Source organism: Neofelis nebulosa, chromosome 15 (assembly GCF_028018385.1).
Source record: "Neofelis nebulosa isolate mNeoNeb1 chromosome 15, mNeoNeb1.pri, whole genome shotgun sequence".
Classification (NCBI taxonomy): domain Eukaryota; kingdom Metazoa; phylum Chordata; class Mammalia; order Carnivora; family Felidae; genus Neofelis; species Neofelis nebulosa.
The window spans coordinates 33,687,667-33,708,609 of NC_080796.1; the positions used below are offsets into that span (position 1 = coordinate 33,687,667).

The 20,943-nt window shown below is 36.3% G+C and overlaps 1 protein-coding gene and 2 non-coding genes across 5 annotated transcripts in view; all 3 read right to left on the minus strand.

Moving 5' to 3' along the window:
* Window positions 1-20,943, minus strand: part of XPR1 (xenotropic and polytropic retrovirus receptor 1) — a 220,340-nt gene that overhangs the window by 25,331 nt on the left and 174,066 nt on the right. The gene's annotated exons all lie outside the window — the stretch shown is intronic.
* Window positions 9,695-9,775, minus strand: LOC131496663 (small Cajal body-specific RNA 18). Its single transcript, XR_009254601.1, has one exon. It is a non-coding gene; the product is annotated as a small Cajal body-specific RNA 18 (non-coding RNA).
* LOC131496674 (small Cajal body-specific RNA 17) lies at window positions 9,852-9,993 on the minus strand. Its single transcript, XR_009254611.1, has one exon. It is a non-coding gene; the product is annotated as a small Cajal body-specific RNA 17 (non-coding RNA).

Here is a 20,943-nt window from a genome sequence, read left to right on the forward strand (position 1 = left end):
GCTCAACTGACTGAGCCACCCAGGCTCCCCTGTTTTAGTTAAAATGTGAGGTCACATGTATTATACCTTCTTAGGTGATTATCATATTTATCCTCACAACAGGCAAGAAAGACATTATTATTCCTGTTTTATAGTTAAGAAAGCTTAAATTTCGAGAGATAGTAAGTGGAAAGATAACTGGATTTGAAGTGAGAAAATCTGGGTCTGAATCCAGACTCTGCCTCTTTCCAACTCTGCGATTATAGAGAATCCACAATCTTAAAATGATTGAGACAAAAATGGAAATCATTAGGGGTGCCTGGGTAGCTTAGTCAGTTAAGCGTCCGGCTTGGGCCCAGGTCATGATCTCACAGCTCATGAGTTCAAGCCCCATGTTGGGCTCTGTGCTGACAGCTCAGAGCCTGGAGCCTGCTTTGGAATCTGTGTCCTCATCTCTCTGTGCCCTCCCCTGCTCATGTTCTGTCTCTCAAAAATAAATAAACATTAAAAAAATTAAAGAAAAAAAAAGGAAATCATTAGGTCTACGGATAAATGAGGAAACTAGACATAGGAATCTTTATCCAAGGAACTTTTTTGTACTAGTCAGCTTTCTCTATGTCCATCTCAATTCTAAAATGAAAAGGCAGTTCTATAAAACCATGAAGTAATATTAAAAACATTTGTATGGTCTGTGAAAAACAGAATTTAAATACTATACATATATTACTTCATTCTGTATATAAAATTATGTTTGTAGAAAAAGACAGAGGTGTCTATCCCTGATAAAGGAAGATTATTAAGGGGAGTCACTTTCAAGCATTTCTGAATTATCTGAATTCTATTTTTATAGTGATATATACACATCCATGTTTTACTTGTATAATTAAGAAGAAAAAGAAAAAAGTGGGCTAAGGAAAATAGTTGCTATTAGGGTAGTGATATTTTAGAGAAAACTTAAACAAGTCTTTAATATTGCTACATTGTTTTTGTAATAAAAAACAGTACAGAGGAATTCATTTTTTCATGCAACAAATGTTTAAATGTCTACTATAAGCTGCATTGTTTACTATATAGTTATAAGATTAACTCAAAAGACAAATTTATTCCTATATTCAACAAACATATGGTGAATGTCTACTGGGTTCCAGGTATATCTTAGAGAATGGGGATGTATATAGTGAAGAACTATTAAGGGCTTAAGTGTAAAAGAAAAAAGTTATAAAATAAAAACACAGCATGTAAGTACAAATGTAGAACTGTGCGTAGTGGAGGAAATCAATCAATAAACCAGGCTTTCAGGAGGGGTAACAGCCAGGAAAAACTTCCTGAAGGAGGTACTACTTGAGTGGAGTCTTGAAAGTTAACAATCTTGAGTTAAATAGGTTTATGAGGCAGAGAGAGAGAGCCATGTCAAACAGTGTAGAAACCTGCCATCCATCCACCCATCCATCCAGTGAGTGAGCACCTACTACATGCACATGGTAGTAAATCTTATTCATTAATGAACAAATTTCCTGCCCCCATGAAGCTTACTACTTAATGGGCATAGACAATTATCAGATATACGAATAAATAAGGTAATTCACACAGTGAAAAGTGACATAAAGAAAAAAGAAAATGGTAATAGGACAGACAGGTAGAGTTCCTTTAAGACAGTGTTCAGACAGGGAAGATCAACCAACTGAGCCACCCAGGCACTCCCAAATCATAGCAAATTTAAGAAGACCAAAATCATGCCAATTTTCTTCTCTGACCTCAATGGTATGAAACTAGAAATCAACAAGAGGTAAGTAACAATATCTAAAAATAAGTAACACACTTCTAAACAACTACTGGGTCAAAAAAGAAATCAAAAGGGAAAAAAAATTATCTCAACTGAAAATGAAAATACAACATATCAAATATTGTGGGTTAAAGCAAAAAGCAGTTTGGGGAGGAACATTTGTAACAAATGCATATACTAAAAAATTAGAAAGATCTCAAATAAATTTAGATCTCATCTAAATTTATACCTCAGGGAACTAGGAAAAAAAAGGGGAAATTATGCCCAAAGTTAGTTCAAAGGAAGGGAATAATAAGAAATCAGAGCAGAAATGAATGAAATAAAGACCGGAAAAACAATACAAAGGATCAATAAAACTAAAAGCCGGCTTTCAAAAAATAAACAAAATTGACAAACCTTTAGTTATACTAAGAAAAAAAGAGGACTCAGATAAACTAGAAATGAAAGAGGAGACCTTACACCAGATACTATAAAAATACAGACTCATAAGAGACTACTATGAACAATTTTATGCCAACAAATTACATAATGCAGAAACATGCCTAGAAACATACAACCTGCCAAGACTGAATCAGGAAGAAATAGAAAATCTGAACAGACTAATAAAAGGGAAAGGGGCTAAATGAGTAATCAAAAACTCCCAACACAGACAACTCCAGGACCAGAGAGCTTCACTGGAGAATTCTACCAAACATTCAAAGAATTAATACCAATGCTCCTCAAACTTCAAAAACATCTAGGAGAAGACACTTCCACACTCATTCTAAGAAGCCAGCATTATTTTGATATCAAAATTAGATAAGGACACCACAAGAAAACTATAGACCAATATCCTTGATGAATAGATGAAAAATTGTCAACAAAATATTAGCAAACTGAATTCACAAACACATTAAAAGGATTATATACCATTACCAAGTGAGATTTATTTCTGGCTTGTAAGGATGGTTCAACATATACAAATCATTAACATAATATACATATCAATAAATGAAAGATAAAAATCACATCATCTCAACAGATGCAGAAAAAGCAAAATATAACATCCTTTCATGACAAAAACTCTTTAACAGACTGGGTATAGAAGATAACAGACTTCAATATAATAAGGGCCATATACAACATAACCCACAGCTAACATTACATTCAATGGAGAAAAACTGAAAGTGTTTCCCCTAAGATCAGGAACAAGGCAAGGATGTCCACTCTGACCACTCCTATTCAATACAGTACTCAAAGTCTTAGCTAGAGCAATTAGGCAAGACAAAGAAATAAAAGGCATCCAAAATTAGAAAGGAAGAAGTAAAACTGTCATTATTTGCTGATGATATGATCCTCTATACAGAAAATCCAGGAGAAGTGCGTGGGTGGCTCAGTCAGTTAAGCATCCAACTCTTGATATCAGCTCAGGTCATGATCACAGGGTTGTGGGATTGAGCCCCGGATTGAATCCCTGTGGGATTCTCTTTTCCTCTACCTCTCTCCCCATTCGTGTGCTCTCTCTCTCTCTCTCTCTCAAAAATAAATAAATAAACTTAAAAAAAAGAAAAAAAAACTCCCAACAGTCAAAAAACAGTTGGAATTCATCAATGATTTCAATAAATCAGCAGGATACAAAATCAACATATACAAATCAATTGCATTTCTTTACACTAATGATGAAACATCTGAAAAAGAAATAAGGAAAATCAACCCACCCATAATGGCATTAAAACAATAAAATAAAATACTTATAAATTTAACCATGGAACTAATAACAGACAATAATATCGTACTATAATTATATGTGATCATGCTGTATCAGCAATCATATTACAATATATAAATGCATCAAAGTAACACACTGTACCCCTTACACTTATACATAGATCAACAGAACAGAATAGAGAGCTCAGAAATAGACTCACACAAATATGCCCAAATAATTTTTGACAAAGGCACACAAGCAATTTGATGTAGGAAAAATAGCCCTTTGAATAAAAGGTGCTGGGGCAATTAGACATCCATAGGCAAAAATACGAACCTCAATCTGTCATACACCTTACGTAAAAATTTACTCAAAATGGATCACAAACTTGCAAATAAGACATAAAACTCTGAGGAAAAAAACCACAGAAAACCTATAGGATCTAGGGCTAAGCAAAGAGTTCCTGGACTTGAAACCGAAGGCATGATCTGTAAAGGAAAAACTGATAAGCTTAACTTCATAGAAATTAAAAACTTTTGATTTGTGTAAGACCATGTTAAGAGGATGAGGGGCGCCTGGGTGGCGCAGTCGGTTAAGCGTCCGACTTCAGCCAGGTCACGATCTGGCTGTCCGTGAGTTCGAGCCCCGCGTCAGGCTCTGGGCTGATGGCTCGGAGCCTGGAGCCTGTTTCTGGTTCTGTGTCTCCCTCTCTCTCTGCCCCTCCCCCGTTCATGCTATGTCTCTCTCTGTCCCAAAAATAAATAAAAAACGTTGAAAAAAAAAATTTAAAAAAAAAAAAATAAAAAAAAAGAGGATGAAAAGACAGGCTGCAGACTGGGAAAAAATATCTGCAGATACTACCCAGTGACTTGTATCCAAAATATACGAAGAATTCTTAAAGTTCAACTATAATGAAACAAATAACCCAATTAAAAAATGGCGGAGAGGTCTGAACAAACACCTGACCAAAGAAGATACACATATAACAAATAAGTAAATGAGAAGATGTTCAACATCAGATGTCATTAGGAAATTACAGAGTAGATGGGCACCTGGGTGGCTTAGTCGGTTGAGCGTCCGACTTCAGCTCAGGTCACGATCTCACAGTATGTGAGCTCAAGACCCACATCAGACTCTGTGCTGACAGCTCAGAGCCTAGAGCCTGATTTGGAATCTGTGTCTCCCTCTCTCTCCATCCCTCCCTTCCCCTGCTCACATTCTCTCTCTCTCAAAAATAGTTAAAAAAAAAAAAAAAAAAGGAAATTACAAAGTAGAACAGCAATGAGATACCACTATGCACCTAACTGACTGGCTAAAACCCCAAAAATTGACTACCAAATGTTGACATGGTGCAGGCAACAAGAACTCTCACGCACTGCTGATAGGAAGCAATATGGTACAGCCAGTTTGGGAGACAGTTTGGCAGTTTCTTACAAAAAACTAAACATAGCCTTATCATAATTGTACACCTAGGTTAAGTTGAAAAATTATGACCACACAAAAACCAGCACACATTTACAGCAGATTCATTCATAATTATGAAAAACTGGAAGCAACTAAGATGCCTTTTAGCAGGCAAATGAATGAACAAAAGTGGTACAACAGAACATTATTTAGCGATAAAAAGAAATGAACTATCAAGACACAAAAAGACATCAGAAGAACCTTAGATGCCTACTGCTAAGTGAAAGGAATCATCTGAAAAGGCTACACACTGTATGGCTCCAACAACAGGACATTTTGGAAAAGGCACATTTGTAGACATAGTAAAAAGATGAGTGGTTGCTCAGGGGGAAGAAGGAGGAAAGAAAGAGATGAATGGGTGAAACAAAGTGGATGTTTAGGATAATGAAACTATTCCATGTGAAACTGTTACAGTAGATATGTATCATTATGCATTTTTCAAAACCTGCAAAACTCTACAACATAAAAAGTTAATCTTAATGTAATACACGATGTTAATGACCGAGGTAACTGTATGACAATGAGATGGGACGGGGTGGGGCGGGTATAGGGAACTCTATGTACTATCTGCTCAATTATTCTGCAAATCTAAAACTCTACTAAAAACTCAGTCCCATTAATCATTAAAAATACTAGAAAGAAAATCCTTGTAAATGTTATCTAACAAAGTGCTAGTATCTGAAATATAAAGAACTCTAATAATTCAATAAAGAACCAAACAATCCAATTCAAAAATGGGCAAAAGACATGAAGAGACAGTTTACAGAAGAGGATATACATACCAAATAAGCCTATGAAAAGATGTGCAACAGAATTAAAACCACAATAAGATATCATTGCACACCTATCAGAACGGCTAAAATTTTAAAAAGTGGCATCAACAAAGGCTGGCAGGGATGCAGAGAAACCAGACCACTCATACATTGCTGATGAGAATGTAAAATGGTACAACCATTCTGAAAACAGTTTGGTAGTTTTTCTTAAACATGCAGCTACCACACGCTTGGGGATTAATCACAGAGATATGACAATTTATGTTCATCAAAACCTGTATATGGATGTTTATAGCAGCTATGTCCATAACAGCCTGAACTAACTTAGAAACAACATAAATGTCATTCAGTGGGTGAATGGTTAAACTATGGTATATTCACATCACAAAACACTACTTAGCAATAAAAAGGAACAAGTTTGATTTGTGCAACAACCTGGATGAATCTCCAGAGAATTATGCTAAGTGCAAAAAAGCAGATCTCAAAAGGACTATATGATCCCATTTATATTAACACTCTTGAAATGATAAAATTATTAAATGGATTGCTAGGGGGATGGGAGAAAGTGGGGGTAGGACAGAAGACAAAAAGGTAATATGAGGGATCCTTGTGGTGATAGAAACTTTCTGTACTAGTCTGTATCAATGTCAATATCCTGATTGTGATATTGTACATACTTTTGTAATATCATTGGAGAACCTGTATGAAGGGTACATGGGCTACTATTTTTAAAAACATTTTTTAAATGTTTATTTATATTTGAGAGAGAGGCAGAGCACAAGCAGGGGAGCCCTGGGAAGACGGAGAGAGTGGGAGGGAGACAGAGAATCCAAAGCAGGCTCCAGGCTCTGAGCTGTCAGCAAGAGAGCCCAACAATGTGGGGCTTGAACTCACAAACCGTGAGATCATGACCTGAGCTAAAGTCAGATGCTTAACCGACTGAGCCACCCAGGCTCCCTGAGCTCTCTATTATTTCTAACAACTACATGTGAATCTATAATTATCTCAAAATAAAAAGTTTAATTAAAAAATATAACTTGGCTGTTTCTCTAAAACGCTTACTGAGTTAACCATTCCCTCTTGTGAACCACCTCAGTACATTACATAATACTGATAATTTACGTTCTATTTTGTTGTTCTCCCTTATGAAACTAGGAGCTCCAGAAGGAGTCTTAAAAGATATGTCGTGTTCGGGGCGGCTGGGTGGCGCAGTCGATTAAGCGTCCGACTTCAGCCAGGTCACGATCTCGCGGTCCGTGAGTTCGAGCCCCGCGTCAGGCTCTGGGCTGATGGCTTGGAGCCTGGAGCCTGTTTCCGATTCTGTGTCTCCCTCTCTCTCTGCCCCTCCCCCGTTCATGCTCTGTCTCTCTCTGTCCCAAAAATAAATAAAAAACGTTGAAAAGAAAAAAAAAAAAAAAAAAGATATGTCGTGTTCATCTATACATGTCTAGCATCAAACACAGTCTAAAACACTCTAGGTGTTTTATAAATGTTTGTTGAATAAAATAGATGTGACAGAAGTAAACAAGAAGGCAATTCAACTACTAAGTTGTATTTATATTCAATTTACTATTTGTTATAATTCTTATTTATTGGCTTGTCAGTAATAAAAGGATCTCTTCAGTGATTAAGATTGATTGCTGCCTTTCCAAACTCATTTAGTAGTACAACCAAATAACAATATTTCTGGAGTGGATAAAATTATGTGTTTCTGCCTTTTCTCCTACGAAGAGACACAGTTTCATTTATTAAGTAAATGGAATGTTATCAACCATAATCACTTTACAAAGAAATATAAGGATCCTGGGGCACCTGGGTGCCTCAGTCAGTTGAGCATACAACTCTTGATTTTAGCTCAGGTCATGACAAGCCCCGTGTTGGGCTCTGTGGAGCCTGCTTGAGATTCTTTCTCTGTCCCTACTCTCTCTGGCTTTCAAAAAAAAAAAAAAAAAAGAGGCAATATAAGGATCCTACAAACTTTTTAAAAAAATACTTATTTTAGGGTGAGCACAAGTGGGGGAGGGGCAGAGGGAGGAGGAAAGAGGATGGGAAGCAGGTTTTGTGATGACAGGCTGACAGCAGTGAGCTCAATGTGGGGCTCGAACTCATGAACCGGGAGATCATGACCTGAGCTGAAGTCAGATGTCCAACCGACTGAGCCACCCAGGTTCCCCATGATCCTATAAACTTCTGACAAGGTCTCAAGTGCTTATTTTATGAAGCTGTAAGAAAGCTTCAGGTAGTACATTCATATGAGTAGGAATTTTTTTCTTAATTGAACTGGAAAAAATCAAGTCATAAACACAAGCTAAAGTTACAGTCAATTAAAAATGGAAATAAGATTGGATAAGGTTTTAGCAGCAATAATAGTAGGGTACAGTAATTAGAGTTGAATAAAGAATATAGATCACAAAAATGGAATCTAGAAATGTAAAAAATAATAACAATATATATTCTACATTATGGCTAATTAACAGATTTAAAAAGAAGTGAGAATATATATAATATGAGGCATGCCTAGAGAGAGAGGGAATGCCAAAATCTTTTCCACCATTTTCCATACAACTTGCCAACATTCTATACTAGTATAACATATCAGATCTAAAAATGCCATCTGAAACAATTCTTAGTCTCAGAGTGAAACAGTCCAAGACTGTAATGCCTTTTTATAGAAACCTTCATTTCTTTTCTTTCAAATACCTTTTCTTTCAAATTACCTTTTCTGTCTAATTAAATGTTAGGAGCAAAACCTATATTATTTCAAACTTTACCAGTACTTCTGAAACATCTATTCAAATACTTATTCTAGGAACCATCTAATCAATTGTAGTCATCAATACGCTTTGAGATTTAATTAAAAATAAAAAGTTTAAACAGTCTCTAATTACTTTAAGCAGAATAAAAGCTGATGGAAAAACATAAAATCTTTTTCTCAGTAAAGAATCCCTGATACTTTCTGGAGTTTTTTGGGTTGTTGTTGAGACTTCCATTAGAGTAATAACACTTTTGGTCTGTCTCTGCCCTGCTTTCTCATTCCTCCCTAAGGAACTTTACACCTATTTCCTTAGAGCCTTTTTATGAAACGGGGACTGCTGTTATCAGGTAACATGTCCAAGGTACTGATCCAAAGCCCATGTTCTCATTTAATACGTTCTATTGCTTCCCTGCCATTCATTGCTTGGCTGTCCAAGATCTCCTAAACAGTACAGTAGGAGGAAGCAATATCCAAACTCAGTAGTTTCCATATTTCCTCAACACCATATCCATTTATAATCTCTATTCTTTAAATTCTACTAGTATTTACTTAAGTGTGGTCAGCAGAAACAACATGAGGCACATGTTAAAAAGGCAAATTTTGGAGTCATCATCCTAATCCTACTAAAAATAACTGAATTGGGCCTGAGAATAAAGCATTTTTAAGTAACAATCTATGGTGATTCATATACATACTAAAGTTTGAGAATCACAGCAATACATCATGCTGCCTTGTTGGAAATATAACTTTTTAGTGTATAAAAAGGAGTATATTCAGAGAAAGAGAATTCTGGTTTTGCTACTGCTGCCATGTGACCTGGGTCAGGCAATTTAACCTTCCTAGCTTTAAAAAAATATAATAAATGTTTTACTTCCTTTCAGGGTTGATACCAGATTCAAAATGAAATAATGAGTGCCAAGAAGCTATGTACTGGCAAATAGCTCTATTAGAATAATAAAATATAAGGGGCTAAAAGCAGGGTGCCTTGGTGGCTCAGCGGTTAAGCCTCCGACTCTTGATTTCGGCTCAGATCATGATCTCTCAAGGTTCATGAGATCAAGCCCTTGGTCAGCCTTTGCGTTGACAGTATGGAACCTGCTTGGGATTCTAGCTCTGTCTGTCCCTCCCCTGCTCATGCTCTCTCTCTCAAAATTAACAAATAAACTTAAAAAAAAAATAAGGAGCTAAAAGAGCTTCAGAAATATAGTTCAGGCCTTTTAATTTTTTAAAATTATTATTAATATCTTTTTGCCCAGTCTCAGTCCGCTCTCAGCACATTCCATCACCAGGTTCCTAGAACTCAGATTGCGCAGTGGTCACGTCATCATTGACCAGGTCTCACAGTTACAGCTGCAGAGGCCTCCCTAAAGCTCCCTCATCTCCAGCCTACCTGCTGCCCCTAATCTCCTGGTCCCGGTCCCTAGCCCCACTTTGCCAGACACATTTTCATAATCTTCTCAGGCTCTGGGTTAGTGGTGATGCCAGCAATGGGGCCTGATCATATAAGGAAGATACCGCGAACTCATTGGGGGCTATCTCGGGGACTCGGGGCGTCCCTGCCCTATGACACTCACTATACTCCCTTGGATGCCAACCACCCCCACCTCCGGCTCCCAGTCGCAGGGCCCCTCTCAGGCCCAGAGGCCTAGGCTTCCAGCAGGCCTTTTAAATTTTTTTAAATGAAAACAACTGTTTTTCCTGTTTATAAAAAGATTATACATTCATCATAAAAATTTCATAAAAAGGAAAATAAAGTGATAACATTGGACAATCACTATTTATAAATTTTGACATTTAATTTTTATTCCTGCTTTAGAAATTTTTAATATTCTTTCATTTTCTTGCATAAGAGTAATAGAAGAATGTTAAATAATAGTGATGATGACAGATATCTTTGTTAGTCCAGATTTTATTTATCAAAACAATTTTTTTTAAGTTTATTTTATTTTGAGAGAGAGAGACAGAGAGAGCAAGCAGGAGAGGCAAAGAGAGGGAGAGACAGAATCCCAAACAGGCTCCATGCTGTGAGCAGAGCCCAATGTAGGGCTCGAACTCACGAACTGTGAGATCATGACCTGGGCAGAAACCAACAGTTGGACGCTTAACCGACTGAGCTACCCAGGTGCCATGAGAATGTTTATAATATTTCACCTTTAGTCATGATAGCTGTGTCTGTGTATAAAAATATAGTACTTCTATATTTAAGATGGATCCTTACAAATTATATATATACATATATACATGTGTATATATGTATATATATATATATACGTATATATATATTTGTATATATATATATACGTATATGTATATATATATATGTGTATATATATACGTATATATATATTTCTTAATTAGTCAGGGTCTCCTTGGCATTTGCTGAGATGATCACATGGCTGTTCTCCTCCAGTCTGGTGACATGGTAAACTATCCCTAAAGTATCTCAGTCATGGTATATTATTGTTTTAATATTCCAGTGGGTTCTAGCTCCTAATGTTTTATTTGGAATCTTTGTAGGTATATTCATGAGTAAGACTGGGTTATATAGTTTTACTGAGGAATATCTTTCTCTGAATTATGCAGGTTTTTAAAAGAAAAAAGATGCTTTCTTTTTCTAAGTTTTGAAACACTTTAAATGGCACAAACTGTTCCTCAAAGTTTTGAAAGGTTTCACTTGTGAAAACATTTGGGTCTGACACTTCAGCAAGAACCACAGGAATAAGGAAAGCTGTCCTTAATCTATAATTTATATTTTTTATGTTTTCCTGCATTTATTTTGCTAATTTATAATTTCCTAAAAATAAACTGTGCATTTTATCCAGATATCTACTCATAATTATTTTGAATTCCTCCATGTCTGTAGTTGCAATCCCTTTCCTAATATTTTACATGTGAATTTTTTCACACTTTCATCACAGAGCATGGAAAGGATACCAATAACCAACTACCATCAATTATGCTATATTTACACAATTTAATCCTCATAATAAATTTGAGGCAGGAATTATTATCTCAATTAAAAAAAATTTTTTTAATGTTTATTTATTTTTGAGACAGACAGAGACAGAGCATGAATGGGAGAGGGTCAGAGAGAGAGGGAGACACAGAATCTGAAGGAGGCTCCAGGCTCTGAGCTGTCAGCACAGAGCCCGACGCAGGGCTCGATCTCACAGACCGTGAGATCATGACCTGAGCTGAAGTTGGAAGCTCAATCGACTGAGCCACCCAGGCACCCCTATCTCAATTTTATAACCTCTAACTCTAAGAAGTTAAGTCACTTTCTCCGGGTGACATAATTAGCAAGTGACTAAGTTAACCTAGTCTTAGTCCACTTAGCTGTAAAGCCTACATTCTCTCCCTCAGCACAATATAGTGCCTTTCACTAAGATGGTGCTTTTGAAATTCCTACTGTCAGAAGACTTGATTAAATTGAGCAGAGATGGATATAGCTCTCGAGGTGGAGACACTGCACTTTCTGCAACAGAAGGTTTAATGAAAGATTAAAAAACACTGATTTCAGATATCAAGTTTTTTCAGTTCTCGAGGAAGGAAGTATACTTAGTCAGATAGATCTTCCTCTATTTACAATAAACCCATGAGAAGTTGAAAATATCAAGTCAAGAATGGGTTCAATATACCTAATCTACTGTGTTCAGAACACTTGCATTAGCCTACAGTTGGGCAAAACCATCTAACACAAAGCCTATTTTATAACACAGTGTTGGATATCTCATGTGACTGACTGAACACTCTACTGAAAGTGAGAAACAGAACAGTTCCATGTGTTGGTTGTTTACCCCTGTGACTGCGTGGCTGACTGAGAGCTGTGGCCGCTGCCACAGCCCAGCATCATGAAGAGTATCATACTGCACATTGCTAGCCTGGGAAAATATTAAAATTCAAAACATCAAGTATGGTTTCTACTGAAGGAATATCATTCTCACATCATCAGGAAGTCAAAAAATCTTTAAATTGAGCCATCTTAAGTCATGGACTGTTTATGTATTCATAACTGAGAAGGAAAGAAGATTATACAACAGATCCTAGACTTTCAGTTCATATTTCCTCAGTAATTCAGTATTTTCTACACCAGCTATGAAACTGAGTAGGCTTCAGTATTCCACTTTGTTTGGTAGATGTTCATTTCCTTTAAGGAGGGTAGAGACAAAATAGTTTCAAGCGATACAATTCTGCTTTAAAAGAAATTATGCCTACGGTTATTATTCAGAAGCAACTAAAAAGTATTTACAGGCAGTCTTGAGAATACTACATGAGGAAACACATCCATGTGATAGTTAAACACTAGGTAGATGCTTCATCTTCCCTCCTATTAAGTAGCAGCCCTATTTTTTTTTAATATGTGAAGAAAATACTGCTTTCAATATAAGAAAAATTCCTTTAAAAATTTCCATGAAAACTGTATCTTATACCTCAAAGTACCAATGAAACTAAGCATTACCTCAGTAGTCTTTTCTTTAAAAAAAATTTTTTTTTTAATGTTTATTTATTTTTGAAAGAGAGACAGAAAGCGAGCAGGGGAGGGGCAGAGAGAGAGGGAGACACAGAGTCCGAAGCAGGCTCCAGGCTCTGAGATGTTAGCACAGAGCCCGACGCAGGGCTTCAACTCACAAGCTGAGACATCATGACCTGAGTTGCAGTCGGATGCTTAACCGACTGAGCCACCCAGGCGCCCCAGTAGTCTTTCTTTTCCTATTTTGTTCACAACATTCTAAGAAGCATGCTGGCAACATTCCTTATTTAACAATATATATCAAGAAAATAGCCAGCTTTGGGCGCCTGGGTGGCTCAGTCGGTTGAGCATCCGACTTCAGCTCAGGTCACGATCTTGCTGTTTATGGGTTCAAGCCCCGCATCAGGCTGTGTGCTGACAGCTCAGATTCAGATTCTGTGTCTCCTTCTCCCTCTGCTCCTCCCCTGCTTGTGCTCTATCTCTCTCTCAAAAATAAATAAACATTCAAAAAAATTAAAAAAGAAAATAGCCAGCTTTAACAAATACCTAATTTTTACCACAGGTATTTCTTTGCCTTTTTTTTTTTTTTATTATTATTTGAGAGAGCACAGCATGAGCAAGAGAGAGGGGCAGGGAAGATGAGGGGAGGACAGAGAGCAAGAGAGAGAAAGAGGGAGAGAGAGGGAGAGAAAAAGGGAGAGAGAGAGAGAGAAAGAGAGAGAGGAGAGGGACAGAGACAGGGAGGGAGAGAGGGGCAGAGAGAGGGGGAGAGAATCTTAAGCAGCCTCCATGCTCAGCGCAGAGAGCAACACAGGGCTTGATCCCATGATCCTGGGATCATGACCTGAGCCAAAATCATGACCTGAGCCAAAATCAAGAGTCAGACACTCATCTGACTGAGCCACCCAGGCACCCTTCAGGTATTTCTTAAGTGAATTTGAAAACCCTAACAAAGACTACAACTCTAATTATTCATATTAAAACATTTTCTTATCACTTGAAACAACACTAGTATGTTAGTATTTGCTTCCTTCCAATTCAAGAATGACTTTCAATTATCTGGCAGAGAAATTACTTACATATTTGGGCTGACTCCACTTTGCTCTTACTAATAAATGTCTTTGACTCCTGTTCCTGGCAACGTCTTTGGCTTTCCATGAATGTGGTGGCCATTAGGATGAAAGGATCAGAAAATGGGCCTATCCTCTTAAAAGTACTCCTTGAATTATTCTCTCCCAGTGTAGCTTTGTGCTTTCTCAAACAAATTTATTTGAAACGTGTAGGAATACCACACCGTTCTATCTGATCTTTCTTTGCTTACCACAAGTTTAACATTTGAGAAGAGCTCAGAGCATTCTATAAACTTAGAAGGCAGTATGACAGAGTAAAAATAATCACTGGGTATGAATTCTAGCTTTGTCACTGAACAGCTACTTGATTTTTGGGGCTACACTGTTTTATTAAGATTCATAACCTGGGTTCTTCCACTTTACAGATGTATGACTTTGGCAAGTAACTTAGTCTCTCTGTTTTCAATTTCTTCACCTGTAAAATGACAAGTGCTTACCTCTGACAAAGATGCACTCCCTAACCTAAATCTAGTTAGGCTCCTCCAAGCTCTCTAGGCCTCAAACTTGGTGTCTGTTCTTGTCAAGCCTATGTCACCTAGTTGTAGCAAGAATCTCACTAAGCCATTTTAGAGAGAACCCCTTATCCTCAATATCTGATCATTCTAGATATCAAAATTCTTTATCCTCTACCCTTCATCTAATCACTCTGGTCTTCCTTTAGCAAGAATCCTCCTGTCAAGTCAGTTTAACCAGAATCGTCCCTCAACCCTGATGTTTCCTTGTAGTAATTTTCCAACCACTGACCCTTCTTCTTGGCTATAAATCCCCATTTGTCTGTTCTATATTCAGAATTGAGCCTACCTCTCTACTGAGATCTCTTTTCCTCTACTTCAAAACTTCCTGAATAAAATGTGCTTTTGCCACTTTAATTACATCCAGCTCTGATTCTAATACCTCACAGGGCTGCTGTGAGGATTAAATGAGTTAATACATGTTAAGTGCTTAAAAGAGTGTTTGGCCCATGGAAATATTCAATAAATATTACCTTTTAATAATATCACTATTCTTCATCTACTGTTTGTAGGTGCTTTGCATTACTTTTGACAAGCTACTATATAATATTCTACATACCATATTATATTCCTATTGATGGACATTTATTAGATTATTTCAGTTCTTTATAATGCTGTAAACATAAGTTAACTTCTAGCCACTTCTCTAATTATTTCCTTAGAAAAAGTTATGGAAAGGGACTTACTAGTTCAAAAAGTATGAATGATTTTAAGACTCCTGGTAGGATTACCAAATTGCTTACCAATTTATACTCTATCAACAGAATGAGTGTTCATCTCTCCACATCCTTGATAGCAATAAGCATCATCACTTCTTTGATTAAATATTTCAATTTTCATTTCTTTTGCAATCAGTAAAGGAGAACATTTTCATATGTTTATTAGCCATGTTTAATTACCCTACAAAATTATCTGTTTATATCCTTTTCCAATTAAAAAATTAGTTAAAATTGATTTGTTTTGTGTCAGATTAGGTTACAGTTTAAAAGTATTCATTCTCCCCAACACTCTTCTCTCATGATTCTTACCCCATTGATGTTGGGTTTAATAATTGCTTCAGGATGGGCAGACTTCCTTTGGGCCTAGACATGTGACTTGCTTAAGCCAGTAGGAGGTTAGCAGCTATGAAGAAAGCAGATGCTTAAAATGTGTATGCAGTAGAAACTGTTTCTGCTAGTACCATGGGAAGAGTTTCCTTGGGGTAACTACTGTCCCTTTAGTTGGTGCTCCACGGTGAAACACGTGTAACAGACAAAAACCAAACATGTAGGGAAAAGTCAAAAGCCCAGCAGGAACAGTTGCCTAAAACAGCTACCCAGCCACGTCCAGCCTAGTTCCACCAATTCCCAGCTGACCCACAGATGCATAAATGAGAATAAATTACTGCTGTTTTAAGCTACTGAGTTCTGGGGCAAATTATGATGTATCAATAGCTGATTAGTATACTTACTGTATTATACTATAAAACTCTGAAGCAAAGAGATTCATTCATCTATAATCTACTACTTAAGCCCTTATATTTGCCTATTCATTTTTTCCTATTCTTTTCTTTCTGCTGAAAATATCTAGACACAATAACTTTCATTGATGTGTATACTTTCCACCAATATTCTCATGTACAATTATATATAATTGAAATGAAAATTTAAAATTCTGTTTGCAAGCAATTGTCTTTAAATTCCTTTCCCATTAGGTAAAATTGTTCCATAAGTTGAATTCATACTGTTCAACTTCTTAAATTTAAGCATCACAGAGTTCTCTCCCTGTTTCTAAGAAATACACAGGTTATTTCTAAACTTTAAACTCTGTGCTTGAGTATTTCAAAACAACATAATTTATACAGAAATGCTAACAAACTATATCTACCAGTTGTATGGTAGACTACAGAAGGTGTAGGTGACTACCGAAAAGACGACAAAAATGATCTCAGGGTATAAGGATATGTATTATTTTTTTAAGTTTTTTTTTTTTTTTTTACATGACAAAGAAGATACAAAGGAAATGTAATTTATTCAAAGCTGTAATTAATACTTTTAAAGCAAACCAATTTAAGGTGAAATATAAATGGGATTGTTGGTATAATATTTATAAAACCATTTAAAATTAGCACCATGCCAAGTAGATAAAAGCTACTCAAGAAATATTTCTAAAGTCAAATTAATAATCAGAAACAAACAATACCACATTTGATTTTAGCACTGGCAGAATTTAAGCCAATATTGACAAATAATGAATCCTTTAAAAAAATGTATTTCTTGTCTGCATTAGTTAGGCTAGAGGAATTACAGCCAAATATATCAAATTTCAAAAGGGTTAAAGATTTGAGCTATTTCAATAGTAAGTCAAAAGTGAAAGCATTTAGGGGCGCCTGGGTGGCTCAGTCGGTTAAGCATCTGACTTCGGCTCAGGTCATGATCTCACAATTCGTGGGTTCAAGCCCCGCGTCAGGCTCTGTGCTGACAGCTCAGAGCCTGGAGCCTGTTTCAGATTCTATGTATCCTTCTCTCTCTGCCCCTCCCCTGTTCACTCTCTGTCTCTGTCTCAAGAATAAACAAACATTAAAAAAAAAAAAAAAAAGTGAAAGCATTTATTCAAATGCATTGTTTTCTTTTTAATTTTTTTTTTAGTTTTTATTTATTTTTTGAGAGAGAGAGACACAGCACAAATGGGGGAGGGGCAGAAAGAGAGGGAGAGAGAGAGAATCCCAAGCAGGCTCTGTGCTACTGGTGCAGAGCCTGATGTGGGGCTTGAATCCACAAAACCGCGAGATCATGACCTGAGCTGAAACCAAGTTGGACACTTGACTGACTGAGCCACCCAGGTACCCTAAATGCATTGTTTTTAAAAATTTTGTGTGTGTGTTTAAAAAAAAAAGTTAATGAGGGGTGCCTGAGTGGCTCGGTTGGTTGAGCGTCCAACTTCAGCTCAGGTCATGATCTCCCAGTTTGTGAGTTTGAGGCCCCCATTAGGCTTTGTGCTGAAGCTTGGAGCCTAGAGTCGGCTTCAGATTCTGTCTCCCCTTCTCTTTGCTCCTCCCCAGCTTGCACTCTTTCTCTCTCTCAAAAAAAAAAAAAAAAAAAAAATTAAAAAAAATTTTTTTTAAGTTAATGAAACAAAAGTTTCCCTAGAGAATTTTTAAAAAATTGGTGTTTCTATTATAACAAGACTAAAATTTGGAAAGTCTGGCAAAGCAGCCTATTATTCAGGGTAAAAACAGTTACATATTGGCCATACCCCAGAGAGGAAGCACTTCAGGACTATGTGTGCCCACTCAAAACAATGAAATGCTTATTTGCTCTGAAGGCACTGAACTACTGCTGAGGAATCCTCATTAGGGGGCACAGCACCCCTTACAGAATGTTAAACAAGAAGGGATCTGGATGGGAACTGGTACTGCAAAACAACCAAGCAAACAAACATAAGTAAGTATTTTTAAAAATCTAATAGCAAATGCTTGTTAGCAAATGCTAATAAAAAGTCTAAAGTAAAATATGAAGTATTTTTAAAGTAAGGTTTTTTTTTCTTCTGTATATTCAGAGAAGAGCAAAAGAGCAAAATCCACTAAGAATTTATGAATATTTTAGAATGTTGGAAACTGTAAATGAAAAACAGAAAGTCTAATGAAGTGCGCTCTCTCCCCATCAACGGGTCAGAAATCACACAATGGCTTTTTCTATTATTGTACCTCCCACAGGCTTTTTCTTGCTAAAGCCAAGAAACCTCAAGGACATACAAAAAACATTTAAAACACTTTCTTGTCTCCTCCAATCCTAATTCCAACAAAAAAACTTGTAGGAGTTGGCTTTAAATTTAGGCTTGTAATGAAATGTGATTTCTTAAAATATGGAGATTGGCTGCTAGCTAAATTCCTTTGTGTCTAAAATTAATGATGGAAAATAAAATACACTGAATGTTTAAAATGTGTTTCCTTCTTATTATACCAAGTGACAGCTAGCTGAAATATAATAAGTAGTCTCCCTAAAACAGGTCTAAGCCCCTCCCTCACCTTTAAAAAAATGACTCTAGGTACAGAAGAAACACTTGTGCCTTCATTCATCTTAAGACCTAACCTTTGAAAAAATCTTGAAAATACCCCCAATAATGCAGTTACTATGGTAACTCTTGTAGGCTAGTTCTCTGAAAAGACTCATATCCTTGAGTCTGAACAGGGATACCTCACCGTCTTCTACACCTTCCTCTCCTCATAAAATTTATCCTTTACGGTAATACTTACAAATTCAATAGAAAAAGATCTACCCCATTAACCATACAAAATCTATCCTTTTGGCTCAATGATTATTTTTAAAGTGTATGTTTTCTGATACTTTTCCTCTTGGAATATTGTCCAACAAAACAACAGAAAGCAAATTCTACTTTTGATCATCACTAAATGCCAAATTTTCCTGTTTTATGCTTTTTGGTAAAAAGAAAATTAGTGATATAAATATTTAATATTATGTATCAACAATACAAAGGTTTTTTTTTTTTTTAATTTTATGGCTATGATAAGATATATAACCAATGGTCTCTCTAAAAAAAATGCTTGGTTTTTAAAAATTTGACTGTGGGACTTGAATCAAGTTCAGTGAGTGAACATCTGTGTTACATGAACAAGAAGCCAAACACATTCCTAATTGGTACTTGTCCATTATAACGCCCCTACCGAAGGGATCACAAGGGTTTCTCTTAGAAAGATTTTCCATAAAGAAAGACACACATATGCCAGCTCCAGACAGCAAAGAGAATTGTATTTCATTTAATGATAAATTCCATTTGTGTAGCACGTTAGAGTTTATAAGGTGATTCCATGTACACTACACCTTATTTAATCATTACAACAAATTTGTAAAGTAAACAGAATAGATACTATTATCTCCACTTAAAAGGTGTGGTTCTGCCTGAGGGGACAAGAGGAAGCCCTGGGCGAAAGAAGAACAGAAGTGGGAAACAGCAACACTTCCACCACTCACAAATTACACAGCCTTGGGCAAAACACATAATGGGATAACTGGAATTCTCCTTCACATAAACAATAAAATAGCTTAACTATTACCTCTGGGAAGTCTCTACTGGGGGCCGGATTGGGACTTATGCTGTCTGTAGGCTATTATGGTCCCCCGCTTATTTTAATGTCTTTTTTTCCTATTGTGGTCAAAACACATAGCACAAAATTTACCATCTTAACTACTTCTAAGCATACCGTACAAAAGTTTTAAGCATATTCACACTGTTGTGCAACCAATTAATGCCTTTTTACCTACTTCCCCTACTAGATCATAAATTTTTAAGGGCTAGAACGTTACTTTGTTTGTTGCTCCATTTTTAGTGCCTAGCACAACTGATACACAGAATATTCTCAGTAATGTTTACTGAATGCATGTTTATTCTATCTGCCTATCTATGCACCCAGTTACCCATTCATCTACCTACCCAACTCAGAATTCGAATTGAGATGTTTACACAGGGGTGTCTATAAACATGTTAATTTAAGTCAAAACTTTTTCTAATTTGGGTGACTGGTTTTCCAATTAGGGGATATGGCAGATAATCTCTATAAACTAGATGAGTGTAATCTGCACTACCAAGATTAAAAAACAACACCATTTAAACAATGTCATAAGATACTGACTGTCCATAAAAAAAGAGAATGATTCTAACGGTTAACAAATCCTTTTTTCATTTAGTTTATGTTTAATATTTTACTTCCTTCAGTTTATTTTTAACTTTTTGCATTCAATAAGAAAACCTGATAGATTAACAAAAATAATTACTGATGATGGACTACTGTGCATATTTTTTGGTATATAACTGAGGATCTGTCTAGAAAACTTAGCGATGCTCCAACAATTAAACTTCTACCCTCATGTATACAGCTATTTAACAAGGTTTCTCAGAGCTTCCCTATACAAAAACTGCAAAATGGAACAGAATAAGTAATATAGATTTATCTCAATAAGAAATGTCTATGTGATAATTATTAAAATTTATAACATATCTGTAACATTACTTTGGCCAGTTATAATTACAACACAGAAAAATCTCTTAGCATCTTCTAGTAATAGGTAATAACTTAATTTCAATTTACATATATATGTATCAGACAAAAGTCATTAAAACATAAAAATACAAATCATGGTGAGTATCATGCTTTTGTATTTAGATTACTTGGACACATTTAGTAGAAACATTTTAGCAGTTTTGTTTTAAAATGTGAATATTTAAAATACACTGTAAAAAAAAAAAATAAGGCGGGGGGGGGGGGGGCACCTGGGTGGCTCAGTCGGTTGAATGACCTTAGGCTCAGGTCATGATCTTGCAGTTCATGAGTTCAAGCCCTGCACCCGACTCTGTGCTGACAGCTTAGAAGCGAGGCTGGAGGCTTCTTCATA